This window comes from Hydra viridissima, unplaced genomic scaffold (assembly GCF_058129835.1).
Source record: "Hydra viridissima isolate aposymbiotic clone 2 unplaced genomic scaffold, HvirCarnegie_v1 scaffold_5, whole genome shotgun sequence".
In the NCBI taxonomy this organism is placed as follows: Eukaryota; Metazoa; Cnidaria; class Hydrozoa; order Anthoathecata; family Hydridae; genus Hydra; species Hydra viridissima.
This window is the reverse complement of record NW_028324304.1, coordinates 19432631-19443422: the sequence shown is the minus strand read 5'-3', so window position 1 is coordinate 19443422 and position 10792 is coordinate 19432631. Positions and strand designations below refer to the sequence as shown.

Sequence of the window (10792 nt, the reverse complement as noted above, 5' to 3'; positions counted from 1 at the left end):
GTAATTACAACGTTATACGGAATTCATTTAGTGTTAATTATGAAAGAGGTCTAATTCAAAAATTTAAAGAAATTATGCAAACAACTTGAAAATGGCACGGGCCTTCTTTGACGCGTTTCTGTACTGCATAATAAAACAAATGACAATCAAATTTTAACAATAACGACAATTTCATTCCGGTTTATCTAGCTATAAAATATAATTCAGTTTAGCGCTTTGGAATTAATAAAATTACTGGTGGCAAATAATTTATATATTTTAACACTGTCGTCAGATAGCGGTTCAGGTAAGTTAATAATAACGTACTTATTATGTAAATACGTTAATTATTATTCGAATACGATGTGATCTGCAGATATTTGAGAGCTTACGATAAGAAAACTGCAACGGCAACTTCTACAATTTATGATAAATATTTGACACTAGGCATGCGCAATGGATGGGATTCCCTGAAATGCCGTTTTAAAACTTTTTACGGAACGTCAAAACGTTGAAATTCGCGTTTTCTGAAAACGGCTTATAAATAGATCAAAGTAGTACTTGCTCTTAAAGTGTAACAAAGTAATTTTTTAATTTCTGATACAAATTTAGAATATATACATAAGTATAAATATATATATATATATATATATATATATATATATATATATATATATATATATATATATATATATATATATATATATATATATATATATATATCAAGTATCATATCGAGTAGTCTTCATGGGTAGGAAAACCGTTTTAAAAAAATATACAATGCTTCCACCGGAGTAACTTTTAACCCGTTATAACATACAAACTCTTGAGGTAGTTGAAGTACATTGAGTTAGCGATATAAATCACTACGTAGAAATCTAAATTCACTTTTGCATTCATCATCAGACATGATTTCTAAACAAAATTGCTTAACTCCGAAACGGTAAATCTGGATTCTTAGGCAAATTTCATTTGTACAGTTGTAAAAACTTTTCGTCGTCTATGATATTTGATTCTAATGCAAGTAATAAACCATTTCTAGCATTTCTTAAAGGAGCCATTTTTAAATTTTTTCTTTTTATTTCAAGATGTTTTCTTTTTTTTGAAGCGGAAATTCGTAACTAATTTTATTGGAATACCGCAACTGCAAGTCGCAACCGCTCGATCCAGACCTTTGTCGTCTCCGTTGCCGTTGCAGTTTTCATATCGTAAGCTCTCTATTATACGACCACGTAATACTTCCAAGAAATGGAAAAGAGTGAGGCAGTTATCATCGTCAGATGTAGCATATTTTGAAGATTTGTTTGTAAATTTAGTAACCCCAGAAATGTTGCAGAGAGAAAAAGATAAGACAAAAAAACGGGCAAGAAATGATGGTAGTTACGCACAAAATATTAGAAAAATTAAGAGAAATAGTGGCGAAGAATACACGACAAAAAAATCAAAACTTGTGAGTGCTAAAATTTTTGAAAATAAGGATTGCTTTTGCTCAAAAAAATGTTTAGATCGCGTAGAATATAACGAAAGAAAATTTAATTTAGATACTTTTTGGAAACTAAAAGATTCTGAAACACAGAATCTGTATCTGTGTACTACAGTTCACCAACAATTAATAAAACAAAGGCGGCCCAGAATGTTTGAAAGACCTATGAGAAAATGCAGCTACAAGTATTTTCTGTCAAAAAATAACAAGTCAGACGTGTCGGTTTGCAGAAACTTTTTTTTAGACACCTATAAAATTTCTGTTGGGCGGTTATCTCGTGTTCTGAATGCTGAAACACATGGAACTGATCGTCGTGGGAAAATGCCTGGATCTTCGCGAAAAACTGATGAAACTAAGATAAAAGCTGTACAAGAACATATTTTAAGTTTCCCAGCACTACACCAGAGCTCGTCATGCTCCTAGTCGAAAATATTTGAGTCCTGATTTGGATATTCGTAAAGTGTTAAATTACTTCAATTATACACCTCCATTAGACCAGTATCGGAATAAAAACATAAAGATATTATGAGTTATTATACTACCGTACATCCCTCCAGTTTTTCAGGAACATTTTAAGAATCTTAAATACTCGAAATAATGACAAAAAGGATTACTTTTTAAAAATAATTAATAAAATGCTTATGAATTATTTCGTTAAAGTTGTTATTTTAAATAAAAATCACAATTTTTTATTACTTTAAGTCAATTATAGGACATTCAGTTAATTTTGAAAATGGTCTAAGTCAATTCAAGTTTTAAAAACAACATTTTCCTATGAAATTCACTCAAAATTTCATATCTATAATAAATTTCCATTAATCAAGGCTAATAAAATTATAATTTTAAATGTCGCATAATGTAAAAATATCTTTTAATTTATTCAAATGCGAATCATTAAATATCTCGAAACAAGAACTATATGACTTAGACCACTTTCATAATTATGGGCACACTTCTTTTATTAACACTCCCTTGATAATTGAAATAAAATATTCACTCTTTACCGTTGTGACTTTCTTTTGTTTAATTTACTTTAAATTTTCACTGTTGCGTTTTAAACCATAGCTGAAGTAAACTGTGAAGGAAAACCTTAACAAAAGTAAACGTTGCAAATACGCAAAATACTGCGAACTTTGGGAAGTCAGACGAGAAAACTTTGGTTATTTAAAAAAATGAATAATGGCGAATTATAATTACGTTTTGCAGGTTTTAGGACGGGGGTAATATGCCATTGCTGAGAGCTTTAAAAGCTTCTTTTTAGTAATCCTTCAGAAGTTTAATAAGAAATAAATCACAAACTTTTTTAAAAGCATACTTTAAATTAACTTTTTCTTTTATTATACTGCTGCTGAATAGCACTGATAATTTAATTAACTAAATTTTGGCGCAGCGTAAGATTAACCCCCCGAAACTTTACGATATTTCATTAAGATCAAAGAAAAGCCGCAGGAACATATTTGTTCCAGTTGATGAAAAATTGCATAAGCGCAAAAACCAAAGTTTTCTCGTCTGACTTTCCAAAGTTCACAGAAAAAAATAGTCAGACGAATTATCGTTTAAACGGCGATAAGTTCTATTATAATAATCTTATTTGCTTGTTTTATTATAATTATTATTGTTTGAATTATTATTTTTTATTATTAAAAATGCTGTTTTTATTTTAGAATATAGAATCATTATGATGCCAAAACGTAAGAAAAGCGAGGTATGGGACTATTTTGCGATCGATTTAAATGACACTAACTCTACAATATGCAACTTTTGCATAACTGTTATATCCAGGGGTGGTGGCAGAATTTCTCAGTCATACACAACATCGAACATGCTTAAGCATTTAAATGCTCTTCATAAATCTGATATCAAAAATCAGAAACAGGATAGAGCTAGTATTATCGATTTTGGTATATGCGCGGATAGCTCTACTGCAGGACCATCTTCTAAATCCATTCCTAACCCTGCTTGTGATACTCCTACGACCATGGCAAGGGAACCTTGATCTACTACACTCACATCCGTATTCACAAGTCTCGGGCCTATGTCTGAGGATGTGGAGATTAATACTAGAAGCTCTTCTTCTATGTGGGGAATTATTTTGACTTTCCCTGAGACACTAAAGAGTCACATTTCCTTTTCGAACTTGATACTATATTTTACATCTGACTGCGAATCAATACATTTTACAAAATGCACTCTCTTTTTATACATTTTCACAATCGCCTCATTTTCACACTTTTAATGCAATAACAATTACATACATTAACACCTACATACATTAACACTTTTGCACACGCTAATTACATCTTGAAGACTTTATTCACGACACCCTCCCCCGATTAAAACTGAGACTTCGGCTTTAATCAGCTATCTTCCATCTCCTCTTCCATGATGTAATTGATCTTTTGTCTTGCATCCAATTTCGCTAGTCTCGTTTCTCTTTTCAAGGTATCCTCTTCAGCTCTAGCTTCCAAATTATCGTCCGATTCGATTCCGCTTTCTGCCCCACAATCCATTTCCAAGTTAAACACCAACTGAATTTGTCGTTTTATCAAATAACCATTTCCCAGTCATACCATAAAGCCACAAATAACGTTATCCTTCCCTTTAATGTTGTTTTCAATTCATCCAATGTTGAGAAATGCCTTGTCCTTCACATCGCCTTTAATGAGCACCATACTTCCGAACCTGGGAGTTTCACATTGCCTCTTTTTTCCCTTGGTTGTTGTTGTTGTTGTTTCCATTGGGTGCACGTACTCGTTCATCCATCTTTTCCTTAAGTGATTCTTAAAATTTTTCACAAACTTGACCCTACGTTGTGCGCAATCGTCCTTTATTATTAAATCGATACCTTCTTCAAGCAAAACTGCAGGTCTCCCCCTCATTAATAAATTTGGCGTTGATACTTGATTGCCGAATTGGTCACCTTGGTAACAAAGTGGCCTATTGTTCATAGCGCATTCCACAACCAACAATACTTCTTCTAATTCAAAGAAGCTCAACATGCCCTTACCGATTGTTTTTGACAAACTTTTCTTCATTATTCCGATAACCTTTCAAATAAACCTCCCCACCACGGCGCTTTTGACAAATTAAACCTCCCTTTTATGGCTTGAGTAGCAAGATAGTTTGCGAGATTTTCATCCTCCCTAAGTGTAATTAACCACTTCCCCGTTGTCACAAATGTCTTTGCGTTATCACTAATCATCATTGTGGTGGTCTTTTTCTTGCAACAAACTCCTTTAAAAATCTCTGAAATTCTCCTGCCAATTGATCATAACAAAGTCTAAGGTAGACAGCTCTTGTACATGCGCATGTAAATAGTGCAACATAACATTTTTCAACCAATTTTTCTGGCATTTTATATTTTAGCGGACCGGCAAAATCAACACCTGTAACCGTAAACGGATCGATATCTTCAGTTCTCAAGCGTGGTAACATTGCTCTTGTTGGCGGTAACAGCGGCTTCACTCTATATCTCTTACATAAATTGCATTCACGAATGACCCTTTTTACGGCAACTCTCAAATTTGGTATCCAAAATCTTTCTCTTATGCTTCTCATGGTATCTCCTACTCCCCCGTGTAACATTTTTGCGTGATGATGCTCAATAATTCTTAGAGTTAGTTGAAAACCTTTTGGTACAAATATTGGATTATACCCAGAGACTTTTCCGTGACATCTCCAAAGCTGTTTTTCATCCTGTTTAAGTTCCACATTGGACTCTATTGCAACAGCTTCTTGTAGTAACTTAAGATTCATCAACTCCGCTTCTATCATCTCTTCAGCTTTCAGTGGTCCTGTTATTTTTTCTTTACTCCGACAATTGTAGATAAACCTTTTTATGAAACATGATATTCTTATGATCTTCCAATACTTGTGTTTACTCAACATTTCTTTAAATATATGATATCCCTTTATTTCTCCTGTTGCCATACTGACATTCTCTTTCACACTAATATTTTCACATAATGCGTTCGGCGCTTCGATTATTTCTCGCTAGATTGGCCAATTTTCTTTGTGTTTCAACCATGTAGGTCCATTGAGCCACAAGCTTGATAATTTCTCAGGACTCACTCCTCTTGTTCCAACATCACTTGCGTTTTCTTTTGTTGGGACATAAAGCCATTTTACTTCTCCATTCAATAAGATCTGTTGAACTCGGTTCCTGACAAACTGTGACCAACTGCCCCTTTCTTTTAACCAGTAAAGTACCGCAGTACTGTCAACCCAATGATTTACTTCAATGACATTATACTTGTTTAATGTCTTCCTAACATGATTTATTAATTTGCTCTAGGTGTGCTCCGCTACCAGCTCAACTCTAGGAATACTAAGATCCCTTGGTGCGATCCGTGCTTTCGCTACAAGTAGGTTGCTGGTTTTTGAATATTGATGGCTCACTGCAACGTAGACGCATGCACATACTGCTGATTTACTTGCGTCTGAAAATCCATGGAGCTCCATTTCAATGATTCTTTCAGACAAAACGCTCCGTGGAATTGAAATAGTTCTTTTAGTTCTTATTGCCTTGATCCAGGTTTTCCATTCTTCTGAAAGTTCCATTGGAATTTGTTGATTCCATCCAAGTTTTAACAAGCATTGTCGACTGTATAGTATTTTTCCAGTGATTAAAACAGGTGTACTAAATCCCAATACGTCATTCTTGACAGCGGAAAGCATTTTCCTTTTTGTTATCACTTCCTTATTTCCAATATTGATGTGAGCAGTAAAGTCAATCGATAGTTGATCCGTTTCTTTGTTCTAAGGAATCCCAAGTATTTTTGTTGATTTAGCCTCAGCGTCGCTTCCCAACTTGCTTACATTGCTATGCCGTTTGTGCAGCTGGAAACCAGCTTCCATTAAGATTTGCGTTGATTCATTTTTAAACCTGAAAAGTTCTTCTTCCGTTTCTTCACCTGTTTGTATATCATCGACATAAGTATCTTCTTCCAGAGAAAGCACCGTTTTTGAATAAATGTCCTTGTATTTTGTTATAAGCTTTTTAATCGTGCGCCGAAAATGTAAGGACTTGAACTTGAACCATAAATCACCCATGTAAATCGTAACTCCATTAATTCCATTTTCTATAAGCCCTTATACCAAATTAAGCGTTGTGCGTCTCTATCCAATTCGTGTATTCGAATTTGCAGAAACGCCTTCTTCACGTCAGCTAAAACGACTTTATTCACGACATCTACATTTAGTTAGATGTAAAAATGAAGCCTAGATCTTCATTTCCTAAACAATAGACAATACACCAAGTGTTTGCAAAGACCAGGCCTTTCACATCTACAGATCCGAAGTCAATAAAAATTACAAGGCTTATTTGCCTTATTAATATATATATTGCAAGGCTTATTAATATATATATTGCAGAAATGATATGCACAGATAACCAACCTGTTAGTATAGTAGAAAATCCTGGTTTCAAAAGGTTACTGCTTACTAAAAGGTTTTTGGAGCCAAGATATACAATACCAATTAGAAAATGTTTCTCGACCATTGAAATTCCTAACATATCAGAAGGTATCAAGTAAAATTCGTTTCTTGGCAAAGAAAGCTGATCAGTTTAGTATAACTATCGACACAGCTAATGTTGGAGACTTCCTAAACACAGCATCGTTCAAGATGAGCCAACTAGAATATGGAATAGCACCTTCCAAATGCTTAACCACTTAATTGAACAAAAGGATGCGATTCTATTGGTAACACCACATTTCCCAAAAGCTGCTCGACAAAACAAAGAATTGTCAACCGAAGAAGGGACAATTTGGTTTCTCTCGTTGCTGCTTTAAAAGATTTTGAAGACGTCACGCTTACTGCAAGTTCATCAAAAGTAACCACATAAGAAGTTATCCCAATAACAAATGCAGTTAACATGTCACTTGATCGCATCAATGACTACGGAAATTTCAAAGAATCTCTCTGTGAATCTTTGCATCGCCGTTACGGAGACTGCGAGAACAAATCTATATATGCTTTTGCAACAATATTAGATCTCCCAGATTTAAAAACAAGATTTTTAGGAGCAGGACGATGGCTGAGAAAGCTGTTACTTTATTGATCGGTGAGTTGAATGCACTAGTAATAGACGAAGGTCTTGAAACTAAAGTTGCTGAAAATCAAGAACGAACCACACCTGCTCGTTCACGATTAATTCTGCGGTTGACGATCTCCCACAGGTTCTCGATAGGGTTGAGATCCGGAGATTGAGGCGGCCAATACATCACCGATAGGTGGTTGTCTTGAAACCACTGCTTGACTACTTTTGCAGTGTGTTTTGGATCGTTGTCTTGCTGAAAAACCCATTTTATTGGCATATTCCATTCAGCATGAGGTAACATAACATCTTTTAGGATATTTTTATACATGAAACAGTCCATTATTCCATCGTTTCGATGTGTTGGACCTAGACCGTTAGCAGAAAAACACTCCAAGACCATTACATTGCCTCCACCATGCTTCACGGTCTTATGGCAGTAACGTAAATCGAGGCGTTTTCCGGCCGGTCAACGTACACGGCAAATGCCATCGCTTCCAATGATGTTGAACTTCGATTCATCACTGAACAGGACAGTTCGCCAAAAAAGTATTTGCGATATTTATCACAAATACTTTTTTGTGACATTCCACTTACGTAATCGCCAATAATTTTCTTTCTTAGTTGCAATCCAAGACTGTCGGGAGCCATTTTTGCACTTGAAGTCATAAAAATAATAAAAAATAAATAATCACGCTTCTCAAGACTTACCGTGTTACATTTACCTTGTGATGATACAATAATGCTCTGTGGAACACAACGTCTTGGTTGGATGTGGACTGTATTGATGTAATGAAACACTTGTTGTATTTCACTTCTTGTATTGATGTTCTTTGATAAAACACTTTGATAAAACTCACTTTGATAAACTTTCTTGATAATACTGACTGATTGACTTCCATATACTGACTGAATTACATGTCGATTTACATGTCTCTTATGTAGTAATATGAACCTGTGTGAACCTGTTCTGGAAGATTCTAAATGCTTCTTTTCGATGCTTCTGGAAGCTTCTGGATGCGTCTGGATGCTTCTGAATGTTTCTGGATATTTCTGGATGCTACTAGATGCTTCCAGATGCTACTTCTGGAAACTTATGGAAACTTCTGGATATTTCCTTTAATTATTAAAAAACTTCCGTGACGTTGACACGGACCAGACTTAAGAAAATGAAACAAACCAAAAAAGTTGCACTTGTTTTGTCCGCTACAAAATGGCACTTGTCGAAATTCTGGCTGTGTGCTGTCACCTGTCAGCTGATTGCTTATGTCATGGCATGCTATGACTCCAGACTCCTGAACTGTTTGCTGTGGTAGTGTAGTTCGTTTCGTTTTTAAGACATGTAAAATTAGAAACACTTTTTAGCATAGTTCGATGTTGGTTGCAAATGTTTTGTCCAATACTGTATATATATATATATATATATATATATATATACATATATATATATATATACACACACACACACACACATATATATATATATATATATATTTATATATATCAAAATTTACTCATTTTAAATATGGATAAATGGCTAGCAAGCGGAAGGAAAAGAAAGTTAAGCAGTGTTAGTTCTAAAAGTAATTTGGAAAATAACACTGAAATAAATAAAGAAGTGACAGAGTTTTCGAGTATTGAAACTTGCCAATCCTTTCCTTAATGTGATAGTATTTTTCCAGATTACTGGTCTGATTTACAGTGGAAGGAGAAATTAAAAACATTTGACTGGTTGACAGTTTCATTAACAGGTCTTGGTTGTTCTGTTTGTAAGTCAGCAAATAATTTAGGTGCCGAAAAATCTAAAGGAATAAAATTGGCTAGCGAGTGGACGCTTGGCAACGTTAAGGAGTATGGCGAAACAAAAGAAAAAAAACAACAATCAATGAGGAAAAAGTTTTCAAGCCATAAACTATCAGTTGCACACGAAAAGGATTGTAAAATTATTTCTCAGTCCAAAAAAAACACCATAGAGATGTTTAGTTCAAAAATGCAGATTGTGAGGAGGGAAGATGAAGAAAATTCTAAACATTATCTTTAAGTTTTACCCGACTCAAACACGCTGCATTCAAACGAGGAAAAGAGTGAGTCAACTAAAAAAACACCAGGTGGACAAACATGTCTAATAACATGAAAAATGAATAAGTCACACCATAAATGATTAAAACTGTTTCGCAAATACGACTTGAAACACAATCATATGATTTTAATTAGTAAAGTTCTAGAAAGTTCTGTAGCCACTCTGATATAAAGACTAATAAAAAGAAAACTAGTAAAACTTGTTTTAAAGAATACCATGACTCAGAAGTTGAAACTAAAGTACTGAACGAACTTGAAGAAAAAGAAATCTATTGTCTGGACGAGAATTCAAAATAACACCTGCGGACAGATAGAAAAGAAACGGTTGAGAAAATATTTAGGAGGTTTTTACGTTTTCTTTTGGGGGAGATTTTTTAGTAGATTTTCTTGAGACCTCTCTTTAGAGAGATGTTTTCGGGAAATTTTGATGAAATGTTTTAAAAAGAGTTCTTGAAGAAGTATTAAGAAAGAGTTATGAAAGATTATAAAAAAAAAGTTTTAAGAGAAAGAAAAAGTTTTAAGAGATTTTAAGAGATTATATGAGAAAAGAATTTAAAAGAATTTTAAGAGATTTTAAAAGAGGATTTTATGAGAAAAGGATTTTTGAAGATTTAAAGAGAATTTAATGAAAAGAATTTATGAACAACTTAAAGAGGAACTTATGAGAAGGATTTGGTAAGGAAATGTATTTGATTAACTTTCAATTTGCGTTGTTATAAGTATTAATGTATTGTTATTTGTATGAGTTAATATTAAGAGAATATATATATTGATGAGAAATAATTGAGAATATTGATTAAGAAGAATAAGTAAGAGAAGAAAAATCAGTCCTAAGTATTTTTTCTTTTGCTTTCATTTTAAGTAAGGCAATATTATCATTAGAAATATTTTTATTATTGCTTTATTTGAGTAAGCAATTTTTATTAAAAATTATTTACTCAAATTAATCGTGCAAACCGTAAAAATAACTGGAGGCCGATTAACTCACAAATATTTGCCGAAGGTTAAATGTAGTTGCTTATAATTGGAAGAAGAAAAAATATTTATTGAGACTTATTATGCCTTTAAAGTGTTGTGTTGCGAATTGCTCTACTAATTATTTAACAGATAAAAAAAAGTGTGCTGTTTACAGATTACCAAAAGATCCAGATGATCGTAGAAAGTGGCTATCTGCTATTCCAAGAAGCAACATTCCTGATAGCAAATACACTGTT

At 33.7% G+C, this 10792-nt stretch overlaps 1 pseudogene; it reads left to right on the top strand.

Moving 5' to 3' along the window:
• Positions 1 to 3143: 3143 nt before the first annotated feature.
• On the top strand, positions 3144 to 7138 carry LOC149889222 (zinc finger BED domain-containing protein 4-like; annotated as a pseudogene).
• The last annotated feature ends 3654 nt before the right edge of the window (positions 7139 to 10792 follow it).